The 26,011-nt window shown below is 45.2% G+C and overlaps 1 protein-coding gene, 1 long non-coding RNA gene and 1 pseudogene across 8 annotated transcripts in view; 1 reads left to right on the top strand and 2 right to left on the bottom strand.

Annotated features, from left to right (window-relative positions):
- Positions 1–26,011, bottom strand: part of SUFU (SUFU negative regulator of hedgehog signaling) — a 134,231-nt gene that overhangs the window by 42,993 nt on the left and 65,227 nt on the right.
- Positions 9,585–18,775, bottom strand: LOC144331311 (uncharacterized). 2 transcript variants are annotated; one of them, XR_013398362.1, is made up of 4 exons: positions 18,582–18,775; positions 16,983–17,040; positions 9,939–12,037; positions 9,585–9,894 (listed from the first exon to the last, which is right to left on the bottom strand). It is a non-coding gene; the product is annotated as an uncharacterized LOC144331311 (long non-coding RNA). The 2 variants fall into 2 exon arrangements; XR_013398361.1 differs by lacking the exon at positions 16,983–17,040 and adding an exon at positions 14,620–14,735 and having other exon boundaries at positions 9,939–12,046; positions 18,641–18,771.
- Positions 18,052–18,653, top strand: LOC713635 (large ribosomal subunit protein uL23 pseudogene; annotated as a pseudogene).

The raw sequence follows: 26,011 nt of genomic DNA, 5'->3' as shown, positions 1-26,011 counted from the left end.
TGCTTTAAATGGCTGTTCCCGGGTTCACTGTGGTCTGTCATTCATGATCTGGGAATCTCAACAGTTGAGGTACCTTCCTTCACTTTTTATCAATATTTGAGGTAAGGCAGAACACACACATACGCACACCCATCTTTTCCATCCAGGATATGGCTCCAGTTATTGGTCCTAACCTCAGTGGTGTTCATTTAGGTAGGAGAAGGAAGACTGCTTCCTCTAAGATGTAATAATACAGAGGAGAGGAGAAGGCACGGCTCCAGGTATAGCCAACTAGAAACCCCTAAATTACCAAATTCCTGCTAGGCTCACTCTTCCCAGAATCCCTCTCCTTTTATGTAAGTGTGTTTCTGCAAGCAGCCTTCATGTTCTACAAGTAAGAAACAATGCAGGCTGGGCGCGGTGGCTCACACCTGTAATCCCAGCACTTTGGGAGGCCGAGGCAGGAGGATCACGAGGTCAGGAGATCAAGACCATCCTGGCTAATATGGTGAAACCCTGCCTCTACTAAAAATACAAAAAATTAGCTGGGCGTGGTGGCAGGCGCCTGTAGTCCCAGCTACTCAGGAGGCTGAGGCAGGAGAATGGCGTGAACCTGGGAGGCGGAGCTTGCAGTGAGCCGAGATCACGCCACTGGACTCCAGCCTGGGCAACAGAGTGAGACTCTGTCTCAAAAAAAAAAAAAAAAGAAAGAAAGAAAAGAAAAAGAAACAATGCAACAGGTAAAAGGACTGAATAAGTAATTAACCCCCCAACAACAACATACACACATATAAACAATCCAGGCCCATCAGATGACTCTACTGGTAAATTCTGCCAAACATTTAGAGAAGAATTAATAGCGACTTTTCACAAACTCTTCCAAAAAATAAAAGAAGAAATACTTTCTAATTCATTCTATGAAACCAATATTACTCTGATACGAAAAGCAAAGGTTTAAAGGTTTAAGACAAGGAAAAAAAACCTATAGACCAATATACTTTATGCATATACAAACAAAAATCCTAAACAAAATACCAGCAAACAGAATCCAGCAACATACAAAAAGGGTTATACAGGCTGGGTGTGGTGGCTCATGTCTGTAATCCCAGCACTTTGAGAGGCCAAGGCAGGCGGATCACGAGGTCAGGAGTTCAAGACCAGCCTGGCCAAGACAGTGAAACCCCGTTTCTACTAAAAATACAAAAAATTAACAGGACGTGGTAGAAGGCACCTGTAATCCCAGCTACTTGGGAGGCTGAGGCAGGAGAATTGCTTGAACCCAGGGTGGAGGCTGCAGTGAGTGTAGATCACGCCACTGCACTCCAGCCTGGGCAACAGTGCGAGACTCTGTACTCTGTCTCAAAAAAAAAAGGTCGGTTATACACAATGACCAAGTAGAATTTATCCCAGAAACACAAGGCTAGTTATACACAAGAAAATCCATGTAATGGAAGTTATAAAAAAAAAACCACTCCATGATCATGTCAACAGACAGAAAAAGCATTTGACAAGATCCTTTTCATAATAAAAATACTCAGATTTGGAATAGATGCAACTTCCTCATCTTGATAAAGAGCATTAACAAAAAACCCCACAGCTAACATCATACTTGATTAATGGTAAGTAACTGAACTAATTCCCTCTACAATCAGGAACACAACAGAGATGGTTACTCTCGCCACTACTCTCGCCACTTCTGTTCAACATTGTATTAGAGTGCAAGCCAGGACAATTAGGCAAGAAAAAGAAACAAAAAAAAAAGTCCAGGTGCGGTAGCTCACACTTCTAATCCCAGCACTTTGGGAGGTCGAGGCATGTAGATCACCTGAGGTCAAGCGTTTAAGACCAGCCTGACCAATATGGTGAAACCCTGACTCTACTAAAAATACAAAAATTAGCCAGGCGTGGTGGCGTGCTCCTGTAGTCCCAGCTACTCAGGAGGCTAACACAGGAGAATTGCTTGAACCTGGGAGGCAGAGGTTGCAGTGAGCCAAGATCACACCACTGCACTCCAGCCTGGGTACAGAGTGAGACACCATCTCAAAAAAAAAAAAAAAAAAAAAAAAAAGAAGAAGAAGAAATACATCCAGATTAGAAAGGAAGAAGTAAAACTGCCTCTATTCATGGATAGCATGATATTGTAATATAGAAAACCTTAAGGAACATACTAAAAATTACTAGAACTATTAAACAAGTTCAGCAAGGTTGTAGGGTACAAAGCAATATGCAAAAATCATTTGTATTTGTATATACTAGCAAGGAACAATCCAAAAATAAACCTAAGGCCATGCATGGTGGCTCGTGCCTCTAATCCCAGCACTTTCAGAGGCTGAGGTGGGAGGATTGCTTGAGCCTGGCCGTTAGAGACCAGCCTAGGCAACATAGCAAGAACCCCCATCTCCATACATACACACACAAATTAGCCAGGCATGGTAGTGCACACCTGTAGCTGCAGCTATCTGGGAGGCTGGAGCATGAGGATGGCTTGAGCCCAGGAGTTCAAGGTTGCAGTAAACTATGATCACACCACTGCACTTCAGCCTGGGCAACAGAGAGAGACTGTGTATCAAAAAAATAAAAAACAAAACAAAACAAAATAAAAAATGAAAGAAAAACAATTATTTCACAATAACATCAAATATAATGCAATGCTTCATTTAACAAAGGAAATGAAAACTTATACTCTGAAAACTACAAAACGTCGTTGAAAGAAATTCGAGAAGACCTAGATAAATGGAAAAACATCCAACATTCATGGATCAGAAGACTAAGTGTTGCTGAGATGGCAGTATCCCCAACTCGATCTACAGGTACAGTGCAATCCCTATGAAAATGACAGGTATCGGGGGGAGGGGGGAGGGGGAGGGATGGCATTGGGAGTTATACCTGATGTAAATGACGAGTTGATGGGTGCTGACGAGTTGATGGGTGCAGCACACCAACATGGCACAAGTATACATATGTAACAAACCTGCACGTTGTGCACATGTACCCTAGAACTTAAAGTATAATAATAATAAAAAAGAAATAAAGAATTACCAAAATGTGACACAGAGACATGAAGTGAGCACATGCTGTTGGATAAATGGTACCAATAGAATTGCTATATGCAGGGTTGCTACAAACCTTCAATTTGTAAAGAAAACTCAGTATTTGTGAAGTGCAACAAAATGAGATATGCCTGTATTTATCATTGTTGTATCTTTTTGGTGAATTAAACTTTTATCATTACAAAAAAAGAAAATGACAGGTATCCTCTTTGCAGTAATTCACAAATGGATTCAAAACTTCACGTGGAAATGCAAGACACCCAGAATAGGGCTGGGCATGGTAGCTCACACCTGTAATCCCGGCACTTTGGGAGGCCGAGGTGGGCGGATCATGAGGTCAGGAGACTGTCCTGGCTAACACGGTGAAACCCGGTCTCTACCAAAAAAAACACAAAAAATTAGCCAGGCGTGGTGGCCGGTGCCTGTAGTCCCAGCTACTCGGGAGGCTGAGGCAGGAGAATGGTGTGAACCCAGGAGGCAGAGCTTGCAGTGAGCTGAGATCACGCCACTGCACTCCAACCTGGGCGACAGAGCAAGATTCCATCGCAAAAAAACAGAAACAAACAAACAAAAAAAAACAAAAAACAACAACAACAACAAAAAAAGAGAAAATAACAAGTGTACAACTGTTGGTGAGGATGCAAAGAATCTGGAATCCTTGTGCACTGCTGGTGGAATATAAAATGGAGTAGCCACTGTGCAAAACAGTATAGCGGTTCTGCAAAAACTTTTAAACACAGAATCACCATATGATCTAGCAAGTTCACATCTGGGTATATAGCCAAAATAACTGAAAGGAGGGTCTCAAACAGATATTTGTATATCTATCTTCACAGCAGCATTATTCACAATTGCCAGAAGGTAGAAACAACCCAAATGTCCATCAACAGATGAATGGATTAACAAAATGCAGTATTTACGCAAAATGGAATACGATTCAGCCATAAAAAAGGGAAATTCTGGCAAATGCTACAGCATGGGTGAACCTTGATAATATTATACTAAGTGAAATAAATATACACAAAAGGACAAATACTGCATGATTTCACTTACATGAAGTACCTAGAGTAGGCAAATTTATAGAGACAGAAGCTGGGGGAGAAGCGAATGGGGAGTTATTGCTTAGTGGGTACAGAGTTTAAGTTGGGGAAGATGAAAAAGTTCTAGAAATGGATGGTGGTAATGTCTGCAAAACAATGTGAATATACTTAATAATGTCACAGAACTGTACACTTAGAAATGTTAAAATGATAAATTTTATGTTACACATATTTAATCACAATTTTAAAAAGAAAAAACCCACAGAATGAGAGAAAATATTTGCAAATCATATCTAATAAGTATCCAGCATATATTAAGTATTTTGCATCCAGAACATATAAAGAGTTCTTACAACTCAATAATAAAAGATAAACAATTTAATTTAAAAATAAGCACAGGATCGGAATATATTTCTCCAAAGAAGATATACAAATAGCTAGCTGGGCATGGTGGCTCATGCCTGTAATCCCAGCACGTTGGGAGGCCAAGGCAGGCGGATCACCTAAAGTCAGGAGTTCAAGACCAACCTGGCTAAAATGGTGAAACCCTGTCTCTACTAAAAATACAAAAATTAGTCAGGCATGGTGGCATGAGCCTGTAATCCCAGCTATAGGGAGGCTGAGGGAGGCGAATTGCTTGAACCCAGGAGGCAGAGGTTGCAGTGAGCCAAGATCGTGCCATTTCCCTCCAGCCTGTGTAACAGAGTGAGACTCTGTCGGAAAAAAAAAAAAAAAAGAAAAAGAAAAAAAGATATACAAATAGCTAATAAGCAGATAAAAAGATCCTCAATGTCATTAACCATTAGGGGAATGCAAATCAAAACCACCATGAGGCCAGTGCAGTGGCCTCCCAACACTTTGGGAGGCCAAGGTGAGAGGATCGCTTGAGGCCAGGAGTTTGAGACCAGCCTGGGCAGCCATGGCAAAACCCCATCTCTAAAAAAATACAAACAAGGCCGGATGCGGTGGCTCACGCCTGTAAGTCCAGCACTTTGGGAGGTCAAGGCAGACGGATCACGAGGTCAGGAGATCGAGACCATCCTGGCTAACACAGTGAAACCCTGTCTCTACTAAAAATACAAAAATTAGCCAGGCGTGGTGGCATGAGCCTGTAGTCCCAGCTACTTGGGAGGCTGAGCCAGGAGAATGGCGTGAACCCGGGAGGTGGAGCTGGCAGTGAGCCGAGATTGTGCCACCGCACTCCAGCCTGGGCGACGGAGTGAGACTCCATCTCAAAAAACAAACAAACAAACAAACAAACAAAAAAATTAGCTGGGTCTGGTGGCCCATGCCTGTAGTCCTAGCTACTCAGGAGGTTGAAGTTGGAGGATTGTTTGAGCCCGAGATGTGGCAGCTACAGTAAGCTTTGGTTGCACCATAGTATTCCAGCATGGATGACAGAGTGAGACCCTGTCTCAGAAAACAAAACAAAACAAAACAAAAAGCCCACAATGAGACACCACCACTTCATACCCACTAGAATGTTTAAAATAAAAAAGATAGCAATTATAAGTATTATCTGGCAATAAAAAGGAATAAAATACTAATGTATACTACAACATGAACCTTAAAGACATTATGCTAAGTGAAAAAAGCCAGTCATAAAAGACCTTATATGATTCCATCCATATGGAATGTCCAGAAAAGGCAAATCTATGGAAACAGATAGTAGATTAGTGGTTGTCTACAGCTGTGATGGTTGGAAGGAATAGGGAGTGACCGATATGAGGTTCTTTTTTCATGGTGATGGTTTCACAACTGTGAATTACATGGTATGTGAATCGTATGTCAATAAATCTGTTATTAAAAAAGAAAGGATATAGCAGGCAAAAGGAAGGAATCTTGAGGCACAGGCAAAGTAGGGGAAGCAAGGCCAAGCCTCTAAATTTCTTGTTTCCACCACCCCAGGCACAGCAGCCTGGCCTGGGAGAAACCTGACCCATGATGCTGAGACATCACAGCACTGTATGTGTCTACATGACCTGAACAATCATCTACTAACATATTCTTTTCTACAAATGAGGAAAGGATGCTTGAGATTGACCAACGTCTCATAGTACGTCAGTGATGATGGGCATGGCCCAACACTTCCCAAACTTTGGGGTCATCCACAACACCCATCAGGATGTTTGCTGTATCTGTGTACCATCTGTACCATTATCTACCTGCATTTTTCCCCCTAAAATTGACTTGTCTTTTTTTTTTTTTTTTTTTCCTGAACAAACTTACTCTGAAAGGGTAACTTCATATCACTATACTAGATAAGGAAAATAAATGGAAAATTAGTGTTGCTTACCTCAAGTGGTAACTTTTGGATAATATGATGATAACAAATTGTTAATTTCTCGCTGATATTGTTGCCTACCTAACATTGTTTAAAAACTGAAATAAACAAGGGTCAAAGAGCTGTTCAAGGTTTAAAGAGTCATATACAGCTGAGACAAAATCACCAAGACTGAGAGAGAACAAACTGGGCCAGGCATGGTGGCTCATGCCTGTAATCGTAGCATTTTGGGAGGCCCAGCGAGAGGATCGCTTGAGCCGAGGAGTTTGAAACCAGCCTGAGCAACATAGTAAGACCCCATCTTAAAAAAAAAAAAAAAAGAAAAAAGAACCAAAGAGAGAAAAGTGGCTTCACTATTTATGCTACCAGTTACTACTCTTGTCCAGCTGAAATCGCCTGCTGGTTTTGGCAAACCCTGGCTTAGTGGTGAACTTTGGAGTTGGGAAGGCCGTTTCTATTTGCCTCCATCCCTAACTAGTTGTGACCCTGCACAACTTGCCCAAACACAATATACAAGCCTGTTAGCAGGAAATAGTGTGCCTACTCAGTATGCTTTCTACTGCGGTATGTTATTACTCATGTACTAGAATACAGTACAGATACTCTCACCTGTCACCAGAAAACAGGACTGGCCACAGAGCTTGTAGCTACCAGCAAGTGCCCAGTAGGTGGCACCATTGCTCCTGGTTTAAGGAACAGATGGGCCAGTTACCTGGAGCTTTACATCCCTATCTGATGTCTGGTCTGTAGAAACATACCCCAAACTGGGTGGGGATTTACTTAGGCTGGAAACAGGGAAAAGGCTGGAAACAGGGAAAAGGCTGGAAAGATTTGGAGTCATGACCTTTGATCTTTTATTAACCAGAATTAACATGATTTTAAAATATTGTGCAAACCCAAACTGTTTGAACCAGAATGACCAAAAAGCACTTTGTGCAGGCTTAATAACTTGGGAAGAGGCTTAATTTAGGCAGCTGCGAGAGGGAGACTCTAAGGCAAGAAAAGGGAGTCAGGCCCAGGTGCTGCTCTAGGATCAACACGTTCCACTCTGAGCATGTGTGATCGGGCTTTGGCCAAAGGTACTCCTGAGTTAAAGCGGGGAGCAGAAAGTGCAACTTCCATCAGAAATGCCTGGAGAGCAGGACACTAACAGAAACTTCTAGCGAGGGGCAGGTCTTCCGCAGCTCTGCTTGATGAAGGAACTAGACTTATGAGCTCTTCTGTGGCCAAGAAATGGTCTTTCTTAACACAATGAAAGAGCCTTGGTCACAGTTTTCAAGCCTGGGACAAAGCCACAATGGGTTCATTCTTGAGTCCGGTCTGGTCTTTATGCCCTGGATGCTCAGCCCCATTCTGTTGGAGCCACTGTGGGGTCTCAGCACTCAGGCCCCAGCGCCTACGCTGGGAAGCTCTTGGCCCCTTCAGAGGGGTTTTCAAATGCTAATAATGCCTCAGTTAGAGGCCCAGCTGTTCAGTACAGCGGTTACAGGAGCTGGCTTCCTCTCTCTTGCTCCCCAAGGTAGCCTTATTGAAAAGTCAGGGTGAAAATCCCAGAGACCTCCCAACTACACAGCAGAGGCTCCCCCACCCGGTGTCTGAAAGAATGCCGTTCCAGGTAAGGGCTGGGTAGACACTTTCTATTCCCTTCCCTCCTTGGAGCTTTGCCCCCAAGTACCAGGAGAAACCTCCCTCGGCTACTCCAGACTTCTATGCTGTTTGGCAAATTCACTGGAAGGGAAATATCACTCCAGAGTAGCAAAAGGAGTCTCTCCCCTCCCCCGCTAAAAATGCTAGTTACAGTTCTACACCTTGCTCACTTGGGAGAAAGATTTCATTCCTCCACGTCTCATTCCCCATTAACAAACAACTCCTGGGCAATAACTCTGAAAATGTGGAAGATGCTAAACAGGCACACAGAATCTAACTGGCTCCTCCAATTGGCCATCATCCCACCCCCACCTCCCCGACATCCAGCTTCAGTCATGGTGGTTTGAAGTTGGACTGTCCCGGATATAATAAGTTAGCAAAATCTAGGGAGAGGGGTTGCAGAAGAAAACAGCTATTGTTTGTAAAATAGTTAGTGCTGCCTTTGAAACACAGAAGCAAATACATTCCTTGAGTTCTTACAAATACATTCTTCAAGAGTTCTTAATTCATCCTAACTCTAGACAGTGCCCGCCTGCCTCCCTTCTGTGCAAAAGTACAGGCCCCCGTGATGTTCTACATAATAGCCTGGAAACTAAAGCCCCACCCCAGGGTCAGAATGAACATGCTTGGTCTGTGGAGAGGAGGCTCATGTTCCCTTTGGAAGCCCAGGAGAGTGAAGCTTGGCACCGTGAAGCCAAATGCTCCTTTTCTCCAGGTGCTTTTCTGCGTGCTCTGAGATGATTCCATGCTTTCCAGGGACAGAGAACAAGGGCAGGAAATGCAGCCGGACTATGCCAGGTGACACAGGAGTGGCTGGTCTGCAAGAGGTGTTTTTGAGAGAGCAGGAGGTGATCCAAAGCGGGCTGGCAGACTCAGGTCTGTCAAGTTGGAGGTCAAACATTTGACAAAGGCACAGCCATCATAGTCTCTCAAGAAAAAATCTCCACTCCTCTTGCATTTTTGGTGTTCACAAATCATTCTGATAACCAGGGCTTAAGTGTCTTCTGTGAACACTGAGAGCTGGTCCTAGGGGGGCTTAGCAGTTCTTTCCCAAAATGTCAGATGTGCCAGACACGTCCCCAGTGACACTGACTGCTGAGGAGGAAAGGTTCAGTTAGCCTACGCTCCATATCTGGAAGTCGCAGGATGAAGCTGAGACCTGTGGGGAGACTCTGGCAACTGACTAACCCACCCTCCTTCCTGAGAAGGCTCAAGCTGCTACTGCTGCGGCCATGGTGGGCTGCGCGACGGAGCTGGGCCCAGAGAAGGCTTCCTCTGAGATTGGAAGACAGTTCCTTCTCAAGTCAACAGAAAGCCCATGAGCAGAAATACATTTATGGGGGCAGAACTACAGGTGCACACGGGCCTGGGAGCTTCATGACTCCCCAGTGAGAGGAGGAGAAAATCTGGAGGTTTTGCTGAACGAAACATCTCTGGCTGAGGCAGTGAAGGAAGTAAAGTTCAAAGTTAGTCCTGTTGGCTTCTGCCCAGCCCATGTGCTCCTAATGGGGGCCACTCAGTCAGCCCGCTGCCCCCACTGGATCTCTCCGTAAGCTCATCCTAATTTCTAAAACCCATGCCTAATTTCTTCTTCTTTTTTTCTTTTTTTTCTTCTTCTTCTTCCCCTTCTCTTTCTTCTTCTCCTTCTTCTTTTTTTTTTTTTTTTTTTGAGACACAGTCTCTCTCTGTTGCCCAGGCTGGAGTACAATGACACAATCTCAGCTCACTGCAACCTCCACCTCCTGGGTTCAACTGATTCTCGTGCCTCAGCCTCCCAAGTAGCTGGGACCACAGGTGCACGCCACCACACCCAGCTAATTTTTGTATTTAGTAGAGATGGGGTTTTGCCATGTTGGCCAGGCTAGTCTTGAACTCCTGACCTCAAGTGATCCACCTGCCTTGGCCTCCCCAAGTGCCGGGATTACAAGTGTGAGCCACCACGCCCAGCCAAAGCCTAATTTCTAGACCAGAGAGTAGGAGAATAGGGATATGTGTGTCTAGTCTATTGCCAGAAATGAGGCGCCTACTGAGTTTTAGGCCACGGGGTGTAGCACAACCACAAATGACATTTCTGGAGCCCTTAGCACACCTGCACAATGCTACCCTCATTTTAGGGAGGAGTAACTCCAGGCACTGTACAGAGGGCACTGCCCTCACGAAGACACAGAGCCTCCTCCAGGCAAATTCTCCCACAACCTAACAGCACCCACCCACCAAAGGAAGGCAGCAGATCCTCTTCTTGTCTGATCAACACTGACTTTTCCTGGTAACAGCAACTTTCGTCCTCCAGGAATCCAAATAAAGCTGAGAGTGAGCACCTCCCTCCACTTCCCTGCCTACCTGGCTCCACGCCCCCTCCCGAAGCCAAAGCCAAAGAACCTTACAGCAGAGTTGTGACGCAGGACCCACACTAGGAACTAGGACAGAAACCTTGCATCAGAGTCTGGAGACAAGGCCCACACTAGGAACTGGGACAGAAGTTGAATGCAATGATGTATAAACGGCCTAGCAGCAAAAAAAAACATGTCCTGGGTAATTCCCCTTTAACAGTGGACCTCCTGCAAGGAGAGGAAAAGATGGGATACTCCCCAGCTCAGAAGCTACAATTTGTTACAAACCAATAGAATTTGGCACCCCTGCCTTTCTCCCCACACAGTGCACAGCAGACAGATGCTCCTAAGGAAGGATAATCCCAGGAACATGGCTGACTGTTCAACAACTCCTCTGCAGGGCTTCCAATCAAACTCCAAAGAAAGGGCAAGACAGAAACTCTTTAAGAAAGAAAAAACAACAAAGCAAACAAACTGTGGGGGGGGGGGTGCAGGGGAGAAGACCCAAAACAGATTCTCTGTACCACCTGTGGTTGAGGAGCTCTTGGGGCTAGAAGGTAAAATTCTTCATAACTGGTCAAATGGTGCAGATGGTGACCAGTTGTAGAGTTTCCAAATCTGGTCATGTGGTAGAAACAAGAATTAACCCCTACCCCCCCGCCCCACCTACCTTTTCAAAGTTCTGGATGCAGTTTTATCACTTGAAAAATTCATTTGAGTGTTTGGTTTGAGAGCTTCCCTCAGCTAGCTCTGTCTGATATTAATTTGGCTAAATGTGGTTGCAAGACATGGAGACGGGAAATGAATACGCAGTCCCACTTGATTAAATAAAGAAGACTGAGAGAAGACATATTTGCTCTTGCAAAACTGAAAGGAAATGTAAAGGCTATTCCTTCCAGGTTTTGCCTGGAATCAAAGGAATTGCACAGCTAGCCAAAGGAGACTCAAAACTGCTTCCCTATGCATTTTCTCCAGAACCTCCTGCTCTTCAGTTTCCTTCCTCTCCCTCAAAGCCGCAATCATAAAGGCAAACAGGGAAGTGTAAGGAAAATCCCTTTATAAGCAGAGATACTCAGTAAACTGGAATACAGGTCACAGCGGGAGAGGTGGGAGGCTGGCAGGCTGCCAGGCTGGGGTGCAGACTCTCACCCCAAAGCGAGTCTAGGGGGCTGCAAACTTTCAGAACTAGACTGATACGGCTTCGCTAGAGATAGACTGTGGACCTGACACACCCTGTGCTCACATGGGCAGGGCACACAGCAGGCAGCCTCATTCTCCCCACAGTGAGGGTGAGGACCCTGATTGCCCACAGAGCTCAGGAGGGTTCATCTGGCCACAGCTTGTAGCTGTCACTAGTCAAACCTCATTTACTCACCCATATATGCTATGCCCACCTGTAAAGAACACAGGTCCTTGTTTAGCCCTTAGAGAGAGCCTGGAGTCTTAATCTAGCAGATGCTTTCAACTTTTCTTTTTAAGCAGCTCCATCTGTTTAGACACCTGTCAGCATGAGAAGGCAGAATATTCTGCCCACAGGCTTGTAACTGGGCAAGACCTGCTCTTGTTCCTCTCTCCTTCACCAGCACGAGGGCCTGCCACCTACGCACAAGGCAGAGCCCAAGCCTCTTCTTTTTTTTTTTTTTTTCCTTTGAGACAGAGTCTCGCTCTGTTGCCCAAACTAGAGGGCAGCGGTGCCATCTCAGCTCACTGCAACCTCTACCTCCCAGGTTCAGGCAAGTCTCATGCCTCAGCCTCCCGAGCAGCTGGGATTACAAGCGTGCACCACCATGTCCAGCTAATTTTTCTTTCTTTCTTTCTTTCTTTTTTTTTGAGACGGAGTCTTGCTCTGTCTCCAGGCTGGAGTGCAGTGACATGATCTCAGCTCACGGCAACCTCTGCCTCATGGGTTCAAGCGGTTCTCCTGCCTCAGCCTACCGAGTACCTGGGACTATAGGCACGTGCCACCATGCCCAGCTAATGTTTATACTTTTAGTAGACAGGGTTTCACCATGTTGGCCAGGATGGTCTCGATCTCCTGACCTCGTGATCCGCCCGCCTCGGCCTCCCTAAGTGCTGGGATTACAGGTGTGAGCCACTGCACCCCGACTAATTTTTGTATTTTTAATAGAGATGGGGTTTCACCATGCTGACCAGGCTGGTCTCCAACTCCTAACCTCAAGTGATCCTCCCACCTCGGCCTCCGAAAGTGCTGGAATTACATCGTGCTTTTTTTTTTTTTATTTGTATTTTTTTTTTGAGACGGAGTCTTGCTGTCGCCCAGGCTGGAGTGCAGTGGCGTGATCTCTGCTCGCTGTGAGCTCCGCCTCCTGGGTTCACACCATTCTCCTGCCTCAGCCTCCTGAGTAGCTAGGACTACAGGCGCCCGCCACCACGCCCAGCTAATTTTTTTTAATTTTATTTTTAGTACAGACGAGGTTTCACCATGTTAGCCAGGATGGTCTCGATCTCCTGACCTTGTGATCCACCTGCCTTGGCCTCCCAAAGTGCTGGGATTACAGGCGTGAGCCATCGGCCTCTTTGTTCTTAAAGCCAAAGGGACTAAGGAGGTTTTAAACTCATAGTCCTATATACGTTTCAACCAAAGAATGCCAGGAGGGCTGGGTGCAGTGGCTCATGCCTGTAATCCTAGCACTTTGGGAAGCTGAGGTAGGTGGATCACTTGAGCACAGGAGTCTGACACCATCCTTGGCAACATGGCAAAACCCTTGTCTCTGCAAAAAATACAACATTTAGCCAGGTGTGGTGGCATATGCCTGTGGTCCCAGCTACCCGGGAGGCTGAAGTGGGAGGATCACTGAAGCCCTGGGAGATGGAGGTTGCAGTGACCCATGATCACACCACTGTACTCCTGGGTGACAGAGTAAGACGTGAGACCCCATTTCCAGAAAAAAGAAAAAAGAAGAAAAAAATCCCAGGAAATCTTTTGAAGCTTTAAAATCCAAGACCAGCCTGGCCAACATGGTGAAACCCTGTCTCCACTAAAAACACAAAAATTAGCTGTGCGTGGTGGTAGGTGCCTATAAGCCCAGTTACTCAGGAGGCTGAGGCAGGAGAATCGTTTGAACCTGGGAGGCGGAGGTTGCAGTGAGCCAAGATCGTGCCACTGCGCTCCAGCCTGGGCAACAAGGCAAGACTCCATCTCAAAAAAAAAAAAAAAAAAAAAATCCAGCACATGCTTCTACTCCTCCCATCTTCTTCCTGAAGAGACCAGTTAAATCTAGAATGAAAACCCATTTAGACTGGGTGCAGTGATTCACACGTGCAAACTCCCAGCTTTGGGAGGCTGAGGCAGGAAGGTCACTTCAGACCAGGAGTTCAAGACCAGCCTGGGCAACACAGTGAGACCCTGTCTCTACAAAAAAAATTTAAACATTAGCCAGGCATGGTGGCGCACACTTGCAGTCCCACAGCTACTTGGCAGACTGATGCTGGAGGATCATTTGAGCCAAAGTGTTCGAGGTTACAGTGAGCTATAATTGTATCATTGCACTCCAGCCTGGGCAACAGAACAAGACCCTGTCACCGCAAAACAAAACAAAATATTTAGTTGCCAGGGACCTATAAACTAGTATGGTCACCAAATGGCAGAATCTATTAATATAAAAGGTACCTTCTCTTTGACCCAATCATTCTACTTATAAATATCTACCCTAGAGCAAAACATGTCACAAGGAGGAATGAATAAGGATGGTCACTGCATCTTCTGTGCACTGTTTGTAATACTGGAAAAATGGCAACAACCTAAAGGTGCATCACCAGGGGAATAGTTAAATTATGGTTTATTCATACAATAGAATCACAGGCAACAGTAAAAAAAATTAAATAAAGATCTTCAAGACATACTGTCAACTGAAAAACCCAACTGTGAAGGGCAGTACAGTTTCATTTACATTAAATACTATGCAGCCATAAAAAAGGATGAGTTCATGTCCTTTGCAGGGACATGGATGCAGCTGGAAACCATCATTCTCAGCAAACTATCGCAAGAACAGAAAACCAAACCCTGCATGTTCTCATTCATAGGTGGGAATTGAACAATGAGATCACTTGGACACAGGAAGAGGGAACATCACACACAGGGGCCTATTGTGGAGAGGGGTGATGGGGGAGGGATAGCATTAGGAGATATACCTAATGTAAATGACAAGTTAATGGGTGCAGCACACCAACATGGCACATGTATACATATATAACAAACCTGCACATTGTGCACATGTACCCTAGAACTTAAAGTATAATAATAATAAAAAAAGAAAGGAAAAAAAAACATTTTCCAGAAAGTCCAAAAAAAAAAAAAAGAAAGAAAGAAAAAAAACCCATAGAAAGCCAAATCATTTCATAGGTACCTAGAAGAAGGTGAATACATAGAAAAAAATCTGGCAAGCTACAAGGACTCACACCAAATGAATAAAGAGGGTTCCTTTAGCAAGGGCCCTGAGATTGGGTGGGATGGTCATATAGAACTTTGACTTTATCTGTATAGTCTAAGTTTTTAACATCTGAGGTCGGGCACAGTACCTCATGCCTGTAATCCCAGCACTTTGGCAGGCTGAGGTGGGTGGATCACTCCAGTCCAGAACTTCGAGACCAGCCTGGGCCACATAGCAAGACCCCATCTCTACCAAAAAACACAGAAAAATTAGCGGGGTGTGGTGGCATGTGCCTGTAGACCCAGCCACTTGGAGGCTAAGGTGGGAGGATCACTTGAGCCCGGGAGGTTGAGGCTGCAGTGAGCCAAGATCACACCACTACACTCCAGCCTGGCCAACAGAGATCCTGTTGCCAAAAAAAAAAAAAAAAAATCTGAAATTTATTTATGTATTATCTATATACTTAATGTTGGAAAGATGATCCTCCTCCTTGACCCCTCTGCTCTGTGGCACCAGCAGCCATCACACTGACTACTGTGGCATCACTCCAAATGCAGTGGCACTAATCTGGACATGCCAGGAAGCTAGGTGGTATGATTTGAATGTCTGCCTCGCTCAAAAGGCATGTTGAAACTCAATCTTCAACTTGGCAGTATCGAGAGGTGTGGCCTTTAAGAGGTGACTGGGTCATGAGGGCCCTCCCCTCATATATAGATTAATAAGTTAATAGATTATCACAGAGGTGGGCAATGGGGGTGGAAACTGGTGGGTTTATAAGAAGAGAGACTTGAGCTAGCAAGTTCAGCCCCCTTGCCATGTGATGTCCCTGGGACTCTGCAGGGACTCCTCAACAGCAAGAAGGCCCTCATCAAATGGGGCCCTTTAACCTTGGATTTCTCAGCCTCCATAACTGTAAGAAATAAATTCCTTTTCTTCATAAATTACCAGTTTCAGATATTCTGTTATAAGCAGCAGAAAATGGACTAGAACATTAGGAGCCATCCTTGGCTGGCAACTAAAATGGCACCACTGGCATTTTCAACCAGGCTAGCTTTTTAAAAAAATTTGACACAAGGGTCTTGCCCTGTTTCCCAGGCTGGAGTGTGGTGGCACCATTATTGCTCACTGCAGCCTCAACCACCTGGGCTCAAGCAAACCTTCCACCCCAGCTTCCCAAGTAGCTAAGACTACAGGTGCACCACCAAGCCTAATTTTTTTTTTTTTTTTTTTTTTGAGACAGACTCTTGCTTTGTTGCCCAGGCTGGAGTGCAGTGGCGTGATCTCAGCTCACTGCAACCTCCGGGTTCAAGCAATTCCCCTGCCTCAGCCTCCTAAGTAGCTAGGACTACAGGCGCATGCCACTACGCCCGGCTAATTTTTTGTATTTTTAGTACAGACAGGGTTTCACCATATTGGCCTGGCTGGCCTTGAACTCCTGACCTCATGATCTGCCCGCCTCGACCTCCCAAAGTGCTGGGATTACAGGTGTGAGCCACTGTGCCCAGCCTGTTTCAAGGCTTTTTTAGTGACAAAGATAAAATACTTTTTTTTTTAAAGAAAGAGAAAACATCTTTTGTTCATCTTACTAATTAGATTCCAAATTTAAGAATATAACATTTTAACTTATTTGATTTTATATTTGTACCTTTTATTTACTTTATTATTGTTTTAGAGACAAAGTCTCATTGTGTCACGCAGGCTACAGTGTAGTGGCACAATCATAGCTCAAACTCCTGGGCTCAAGCAATCTTCCTGTCTTAGCCTCTCAAATAGTTGGCACTACAGATGTGAGCCACAACGCCTGGCCATATATTTGTATCTTTCTAATCTTATGCTGAACATCTTGCTTTCTAACATAATCACTTATTTGCTTTATCCTATAATATCCATATACTAGTTTCAGAATAATATCAATATTTTTATTAACAACATGATTACTAAAACAGTTTTTTCTATCTTTGTGTATATATTAGGGATATACAGCCAACTTACTGTATTTTAAGATATCTGTGTATTGTTGGCTGGGCGCAATGGCTCACGCCTGTAATCTCAGCACTTTGGGAGGCCGAGGTGGGCGGATCACAAGGTCAGGAGATTGAGACCATCCTGGAACCCCATCTCTACTAAAAATACAAAAAAAAATTAGCCGGGCATGGTGGTGGGCACCTGTAGTCCCAGCTTCTTGGGAGGCTGAGGCAGGAGAATGGCGTGAACCTGGGAGGCGGTGGAGCTTGCAGTGAGCGGAGATCGCGCCACTGCACTCCAGCCTGGGCGACAGAGCGAGACTCCGTCTCAAAAAAAAAAAAAAAAAAAAGGTATCTGTGTATTGTTATGGCACCGATTTGGTATGCTGTGAATTTCACTTGTTTTATTTTGCTTCTGAGTTTTAGGAAATGTGGCAGGCAGACTCTAAGGTGACCCCATGGTCCCCATCCCCTTGGTACTCAAGCCCTGTCTAATACTCTCCCCTAAGTGTGGGCGAGACCTATAACATGCTTCTTGTTAAAAGAATATGGCAAAAGTAAAGATATTTTAAAGATGTAAATTAATGTCCCAAATCACTTTATTAATTTTTTTTTCAGTTTTAGTTGTAGTAAAATACATCAACATAAAATTCGCCATTTTAACCATTTTTAAGTGGCATTAAGTACATTCATATTGTTGTGCAACCATAACAACCTTCCATTTCCAGGACTTTTTTTTTATCTTCCCCAACTGAAACTCTATACCCAGTAAACAATAACTCCCCATTCCACTGCATCCAATCCCTGGAAACCACAATTCTGCCTTCTGTCTCTATGAACCTAACTACTCTAAGTACCTTATATAAGTGGAATCATACAATATTTGTTTTGTGTCTGGCTTATTTCACTTGCCATAATGTCTTCTGGGTTCATCCATGTTGTAGCATGTAGCATGTGGCAGAATTTCCTTCCTTTTATTAAGGCTGAGTAATATTCCATTACATGTATATACCATACTTTGTTTACCCATTCATCTTTTGATAGACACTTGAGTTACTTCCACTTTTTGGATGCTATGAAAACTGGTGCACAAATATCTGTTCAAGTCCCTGCTTTCAATTCTTTTGGATACATACCCAGAGGTGAGATTGCTGGATCATACAGTAATTCCATTTTGAACTTTCTGAAGAACCACCAGACCATTTTCCACAGCAGCTGCACCATTTTACATTCCTATCAACAGTGTACAAGGGTGCCAATTTCTTCACATGCTTGCTAACATACTATTTTCTGTTTTTTTTTGGTATTAGCCATTCTAACGGCTGTGAGGCCACAGTAAAGGATTTTGTGTTAATTAAAAGGGAGGCCTTTTTCACAAGATGGTGCCGAAAGCAAAGAAGGAAGCTCCTGCTTCTCCTAAAGCTGAAGCCAAAGCAAAGGCTTTGAAGGCCAAGAAGGCAGTGTTGAAAGGTGTCCACAGTTACAAAAAAAGAGAAGATCTGCACATCACCTACCTTCCAGTGTCCCAAGACACTGCGATTCCGAAGGCAGCCCAAGTACCCTCAGAAGACCACCCCCCGGAGAACAAGCTTGACCAGTATGCTATCATCAAGTTTCCATTGACCACTGAGTCTGCCATGAGGAAGACAGAAGACAACAACACACTTGTGTTCATTGTGGATGTTAAAGCCAACAAGCACCAGATCAAACAGGCTGTGAAGAAGCTCTATGACCCTGATGTAGCCAAGGTCAACACCCTGATTCAGCCTGATGGAGAGAAGAAGGCGTATGTTCAGCTGGCTCCTGATTACGATGCTTTGGATGTTGCCAACAAAACTGGGATCATCTAAACTGAGTCCAGCTGGCTAATTCTAAATATATGTAATATCTTTTCACCATTAAAAAAAAAAAAAAAAAAGGCTGGGCGTGGTGGCTGACATCTGTAATCCCAGCACTTTGGGAGGCCAAGGAGGGTGGATCAGGAGGTCAGGAGTTCAAGACCAGCCTGACCAAGATAGTGAAACCCCATCTGTACTAAAAACACAAAAAGTAGCTGGGTGCGGTGGCAGGCGCCTGTTATCCCAGCTACTCAGGAGGTTGAGGCAGGAGAATTGCTTGAACCCGGGTGGCAGAGGTTGCAGTGGGCCAAGATGGCGCCACTGCACTCCAGCCTGGGCACTGGGGTGAGACTCTGTCTCAAAAACAAAACAAAACAAAACAAAACAAACAAACAAACAAAAAAAAAACCAGGGAGAGGCCAGTCGCGGCTCACACCTGTAATCCCAGCACTTTGGGAGGCTGAGGCGGATGGATCACCTGAGGTCAGGAGTTCAAGACCAGCCTGATCAACATGTGAAACCTTGTCTCTACTAAAAACAAACAAACAAAAAATTATCTGGGCGTGGTGGCTGGTGCCTGTAATCCTAGCTACTCGGGAGGTTGAGGCAGGAGAATGGCTTGAACCTGGGAGGCAGAGGATGCAATGAGCCAAGATCATGCCACTGCACTCCAGCCTGGGCAACAAGAATGAAACTCCATCACAAAAAAAAAAAAAAAGGAGATTCTCCTGGGTGGACTTGACTGAAACAGGTAAAAGCCCTTTAAAAGGGAATTGTGCCCCTACACAAAGGTCAGACGCTTCCTCCATTGCTGCTTTGAAGAAGCAAGCTGCCTTGAATCCTAAAGTTGCAAGGAAAGGAATTCTGTCAACAACCTGAGGGAACTTGGAGGCATATTCTTCCCCAGGGGAGCCTCAAATAAGAATGCAGCCTGTAATATGAACATGGAAAAAAAGAAAATAAAAGAATGCAGCCTGGTAAACACCTTAATTGTAGCCTTGCAAGGCCCTGAGTAGAGGACCTAGAGATAAGCTGTGCCCAAACTCTAGACACACAGAAACTGGGTTTTAAGCCATTAATTTTTTTTGTGTTTTTTTTTTTTTTTGAAACAGAGTCTCGCTCTGTCACCCAGGCTAGAGTGCAGTGGGGCAATCTTGGCTCACTGCAACCTCTGTCTCCCAGGTTCAAATGATTCTCCTGCCTCAGTCCCCAAATAGCTAGAATTACAGGTGTGCACCACCATGCCTGGCTACTTTTTTGTTTGTTGGTTGGTTGGCTCGTTTTGTTTGTTGTTGTTGTTGTTGTTGTTTTAAATAGAGACCGGGTTTTGGCATGTTGCCCGGCTGGTCTTGAAATCCTGGCCTCAAGTGATCCGCCCACCTCAGCCTCCCAAAGTGCTGGGATGACAGGCGTAAGCCACCGTGCCCGGCCTGCTTAAACATCAACTTTTAACCCAGAGAGAATTTTGGTTGGTCTTATCCCCAGCAACCCAACAAAAGATAAATTAATGAAACACTAACTTCTCCTAGCTCAGTCACTGGCCATCTTAGTGTAAGGTGAAAGCGTTACTTATTAGCACTAACTATTTTTCTTCTACCAAGTCATGGGTACAAACAGTCACCCAAAATGTATTATGTATACCCTCCTGTTCAAGACAAAATCAGATCCTATAGTTAAGAGTCTCCTCTCTTAGCTTTATTCTCTGATACAATTTTCTTACTGTGTAACCTTGAAGAAGCCACTTAACTTCTCTCCATCTATTTTTTCACCTACCAAAACATGATGTGATGATCTAATGTATACCTTGAAGGGTTTTTTTTTAAGAATCTAAGAAAACAAAATATGTAAAAATTGCCTTGTGTACTGAAAATACTGTACAAATTAAGCAGTTGCTATTCATTTGAAAGATCTGACCACTGGAAAACATGGCCACTATTTACACAAAAAGGAATGAAGACAGAAGGATCCAGTAGAACTGAGACACAGACACAGAATCCATCCACATAGAAGAGCAGATGATTTCTTCGAGGAGCCATGATTCTAATTTTCAGCTTAGGAAACCAACTCCCTTCTTCCTGCCTTAGTTTACACCAAGAAGCACAGCTATAGTACTTATGGATGTTCTCAGAAGTCACCCAGCTGGGTCAGACGTGGAGCACCTGGGAAGCATCGAGAAGACGAAGGAGGAAGGACTTGTTTGCAAGAAACCAGACTGGAGCACAGAAGAAGGGGTCACAAAAATACCAATTAGAAAACAAACAAACAAACAAACAAAAAAAACAAAAAAACTCAGCATTAATAAATGGTCTCCTTTGGGAGGCTGAGGCAGGCGGATCACGAAGTCAGGAGTTTGAGACTAGCCTGGTCAACATGGTGAAACGCTGTCTTACTAAAAAATACAAAAATTAGCCTGGTGTGGTGGCATGTGCCTGTAGTCCCAGCTACTCAGGAGGCTGAGGCAAGAGAATCGCTTGAACCTGGGAGACGGAGGTTGCAGTGAGTCGAGATTGCGCCACTGCACTCCAGCCTGGGTGACAGAGCAAGACTCCGTCTCAATAAATAAATAAGTAAGTAAGTAAGTAGGCAAATAAATGGTCTCTGGGTTTGGCACTCTAGATTCCCAAATCACCAATTCCACACCCAGCGCTTAAATCCCCTCTACAAGCACCTGGGCCAGCAACTGCCCAGACTACTAGAAAAACTTCAGGGATGGTGAGTTTACTGCCTCCCAGCGCCTATCCACATTAGGAAATTCTTCTACATCCCAATGAAGAGTTAACAGCTTTCTAGCTCTCTATTCTGAGTAACAAAAAGTCAAATCCCTTTTCCATATGGTAAGACCTCAACTATTTTTAAATTCCTGTTGTAGGTCATAGTTCGACTCCCTACATATTCCATCTCAATCTTTTCGTCTTCCAACTAGAATGTTTTCAGTTACCTCACTTTCACAGCCATTCCTCATAGATGGACAGTTTTGAAAGGTTTTGCCAGTTTGAAAGCCACCATTCTCTGGACACACTGTGATTGGTTTAAGTCCCTCGTTGAACGTGGCACCCAAAAGGGGCTGTTGGGTCAGAGACAGGCCATGAGGTAGGCACTTACCTCTGAGTATCTGTGTAAAGAGACCAGCTCCTCAGCTGTCTATGTACCTGCCCAAATTTCAAAGTTTCCCTACCAATCAGACACAGGAAGGGGGTTACAGATAACTGATTTTGGGCGATTTGATTATAGGAAGAAGTAGCAATAAATCATTAGTGAACTCTTTTGGTGTTCAGGCCAGACTCTTCCAGGACATTTCTTCCTGCTTGGAGAGAAGGGACTGAGTTGTGAGGGTGAACTCAGGTACTGCAGGGCTTTCCGAGAGCCACAGAGTCTGAGTAGCCTGTGGGCCTCCAGCCTCAAAGAACTTCCTTAATGTTGGAATATGGCCTGCCTTAAAGCTACCAAAAGTGGGAAGAGTACTGTGTCTTATTTTACGGATTGAAAGACTACACAGTGCTTCTTCAATGCCTGTACTGCCAAATGGCCATGACTACAGGTGAGAACACAGTGGCGGCCGTGGCAGGGGCCATCCTGCCTAGTGGAATCACCTTCAAGGAGGACAGCTGGGCATATGTGCCAAACTGTAAAATCTGTGGACCTTGTGACCACAATCCCACTTTAGAAATTGATCCTGAGATAACTGGCTGCAGTTGCTAAGATGTTCATATATGGACAACAACCTTATAGTGTTGTTTAAAACAGGGAAAACTGGAAACTATCTGCAAGTTCATCCAGAGGGCTCTATTTATCCTAGAGGGGCCTGTTAGTAGCATACAATGAAATGCCATACAACCATTACAAGCACTGCTATGGAGACACACACACACACACACACACACACACACACACACACACACACATATATATATTTTTGAGACGGTTTCGCTCTTCTCGCCCAGGCTGGAGTGCAATGGTGCAATCTTGGCTCACTGCAACCTCCGCCTCCTGGGTTCAAGTGATTCTCCTGCCTCAGTCTTCCAAGTAGCTGGGATTACAGGCGCTCGCCAACTCACCCAGCTAATTTTTGTATTTTTAGTAGAGACAGGGTTTCACCACGTTGGCCAGGCTGGTCTCAAACTCCTGTCCTCAGGTGATCCGCCTGCCTTGGCCTCCCAAAATGCTGGGATTACAGGCATGAGTCACTGTGCCCAGCTGAGCTATAGTTACTTAGCTAGAAAGACTTCTATGACATGATGCTGTGTGAAGAAAGTATGTTAATATATACAGTACTTAGTAAAAATGCCTATTTTATGTATAGAGACATACCTAGAAGGATGATAACCAAATAAAAATGGCCGTCTCAGAAGCATGTTTATTTCTGTTTTCAACATATATTTAAGTTACAAAGTAACATAGGCTTATTATAAGAAAGTCAACAAAGAAATGTATAAAGTAAAACATGAAAATCTCTTCCCATCAGTCCCATTTCTCAGCTATTAACATTTGCTGTGAACATCTGATATACAATCTTTTTTTTTTTTTGAGACGGAGTCTCGCTCTGTCGCCCAGGCTGGAGTGCAGTGGTCGGATCTCAGCTTACTGCAAGCTCCGCCTCCCGGGTTTACGCCATTCTCCTGCCTCAGCCTCCCGAGTAGCTGGGACTACAGGCGCCCGCCACCTCGCCCAGCTAGTTTTTTTGTATTTTTTAGTAGAGACGGGGTTTCACTGTGTTAGCCAGGATGGTCTCGATCTCCTGACCTCATGATCCGCCTGTCTCGGCCTCCCAAAGTGCTGGGATTACAGGCTTGAGCCACCGCGCCCGGCCTTTTTTTTTTTTTTTGACAGAGTCTCGCTCTTTTGCCCAGGCTGGAGTGCAGTGGCCGGATCTCAGCTCACTGCAAGCTCCGCTGCCCAGGTTCACGCCATTCTCCTGCCTCAGCCTCCCGAGTAGCTGGGACTACAGACACCTGCCACCTCACCCAGCTAGTTTTTTTGTATTTCTTTTTTTTTTTTTTTTTTTTTTTTTGAGACGGAGTCTTGCTCTGTCGCCCAGGCTGGGGTGCAGTGGCCGGATCTCAGCTCACTGCAAGCTCCGCCTCCCAGGTTTACGCCATTCTCCTACCTCAGCCTCCCGAGTAGCTGGGACTACAGGCGCCCGCCAACCCGCCCGGCTAGGTTTTTGGATTTTTTAGTAGAGACGGGGTTTCACCGTGTTAGCGAGGATGGTCTCGATCTCCTGACCTTGTGATCCGCCCGTCTCGGCCTCCCAAAGTGCTGGGATTACAGGCTTGAGCCACCGCGCCCGGCCGTTTTTTTGTATTTCTTAGTAGAGACGAGGTTTCACCGTGTTAGCCAGGATGGTCTCGATCTCCCGGCCTCGTGATCCGCCCGTCTCGGCCTCCCAAAGTGCTGGGATTACAGGCTTCAGCCACCGCGCCCGGCCTGATATACAATCTTTAAGACTTTCTTTTGAGCATGTATAATCAAAGTCAAACTTTTTTCTTTTTTTTAAGTAAAAATGAAACTCCACTCTGCCCATTGTTCTGTTGTGTGACATGGTTTCTACATGTTTTCAGTGTTGCCTGGAATTTTTTAATGTCCTTTTTGTAATTAGGAAAACAATAACGTTATATTTGTTTGGGGGAATAAAAGTGTACCAGGCAAGGACAGAAGACAATGAATGTGTGATGTGAGTAGCCCAGTGAAAAGAAGCAAAGGACAAAGGTTTTCCTGTGTTCAGGTCACCACGGTACTCAATACAGGAGGCCCTAGACATGCCCAGTTGGCTCAGGAGGTTGACAGTGTCCCGTTCTCCCTAAATCTTCAAAGTCAAACACAGGCTGCTGGAGCTAGGCCTGGGGCTAGGAGATACCGGGCTGCAGCCTCTCCCGGAGATGCGTTCCCTGCCCGGCACAGTGCCCCAGGTATGCAGCTTCCACTGGGCCAAGCAGGACAAGGCAGAGAAGGACTCCCAGTGCTGTTTCAGGGTCTACCTGCTGCATGCCAGCAAAACAACAATCCACTGCCTGGGTGTGCTGCAATTCCTCTTTAAAAGCACTTGAATTCCCTCCCTTTCCTCTTCCTCCCCTGGCTCAAGCTCCAGAGAGAGGGCTCTGTCCAGAGCCCTGTCATCTGTCCAGAGAGAGGGCTCTGTGAGGAGTCAGAAATGCTGCTTGAACCTCATCAGAACTCTTGAGGCAGGGCCATTCTGTTCTCCTGGTCCTTGAGTCCTGGAAAGAACCCAAACAACAAGCTTGTCCTCATGTCTGCCCAGCAAGGCAAGAAGACAGGCTTGGGACAGGGTTGGTGGTGGAGACCCACTCCCAGGGAAGCCCAAGCAGTACTGTGTCTGGCTTAGGGGCACCATTCATTTTCCACTAAGAGCTATGAAGAAACAGTGAGAAAGCAGATCACTGTATCTCATCCAAAGCTGTTCCAATAAACACATTCTCCTCAGTACCAGAGAGCATACCTTAAAGTGGTAACCTGACCACACCTGCACTTGTGGCCTCGATTGCTTCTCAGGACTCACTGTCCCCAGTCTCTGAGAAGTTCTTTTAAAAATTCAGTCATGGCCGGGCGCGGTGGCTCAAGCCTGTAATCCTAGCACTTTGGGAGGCCGCGACGGGCGGATCACAAGGTCAGGAGATCGAGACCATCCTGGCTAACACAGTGAAACCCCGTCTCTACTAAAAAATACAAAAAACTAGCCAGGTGAGGTGGCAGGCGCCTGTAGTCCCAGCTACTCGGGAGGCTGAGGCAGGAGAATGGCGTAAACCCGGGAGGTGGAGCTTGCAGTGAGCCGAGATCCGGTAACTGCACTCCAGCCTGGGCAACAGAGGGAGACTCCGTCTCAAAAAAAAAAAAAAAGTTCACTCATGTGGCCAGGCATGGTGGCTCAAGCCTGTAATCCCAGAAACGGGAGGCTGAGGCAGGCAGACGGCTTGAGTCCAGGAGTTCGAGACCAGCCTGAGCAACATGGGGAAACCCCAGCTCTACAAAAAATGGAAAAATTAGCCAGGCATGGTGGTGTGCACCTGTAGCCCCAAATAGGAGGCCGAGGTGGGAGGATCACCTAAGCCCAAGGAGGTGGAGGCTGCAGTGAGCTGTGATTGCACCACTACACTCCAGCCTGGGTAACAGAACCAGATCCTATCTCAAGAAAAAGAAAAAAAAAAAGAAAAGAAAAAAAAAAAGAAAAGAAAAATTTGGCTGGGCCAAATTTGGGTCGATTGCTTGAGCCCAGGAGTTCAAGACCAGTCTTGGCAACATGGCAAAACCCTATCTCTACAAAAATTACAAAACTTAGCCAGGCACGGTAGTGTGCATCTGTAGTCCTTCCTAACTACTTGGGAAGCTGATGTTAGAGGATCACCTGACCCCCATCTGGGGAGTCAGAGTTTGCATGAACCAAGATTGTGCCACTACACTCCAGCCTGGGTAACAGAGTGAGACCCCGTCTCAAAAAAGAAAGAAAGAAAGAAAAAGAAAAAAACAGATTGCAAC

Source organism: Macaca mulatta, chromosome 9 (genome assembly GCF_049350105.2).
Source record: "Macaca mulatta isolate MMU2019108-1 chromosome 9, T2T-MMU8v2.0, whole genome shotgun sequence".
Taxonomy (NCBI): Eukaryota; Metazoa; Chordata; class Mammalia; order Primates; family Cercopithecidae; genus Macaca; species Macaca mulatta.
This window is presented reverse-complemented; position numbering and strand designations above follow the sequence as displayed.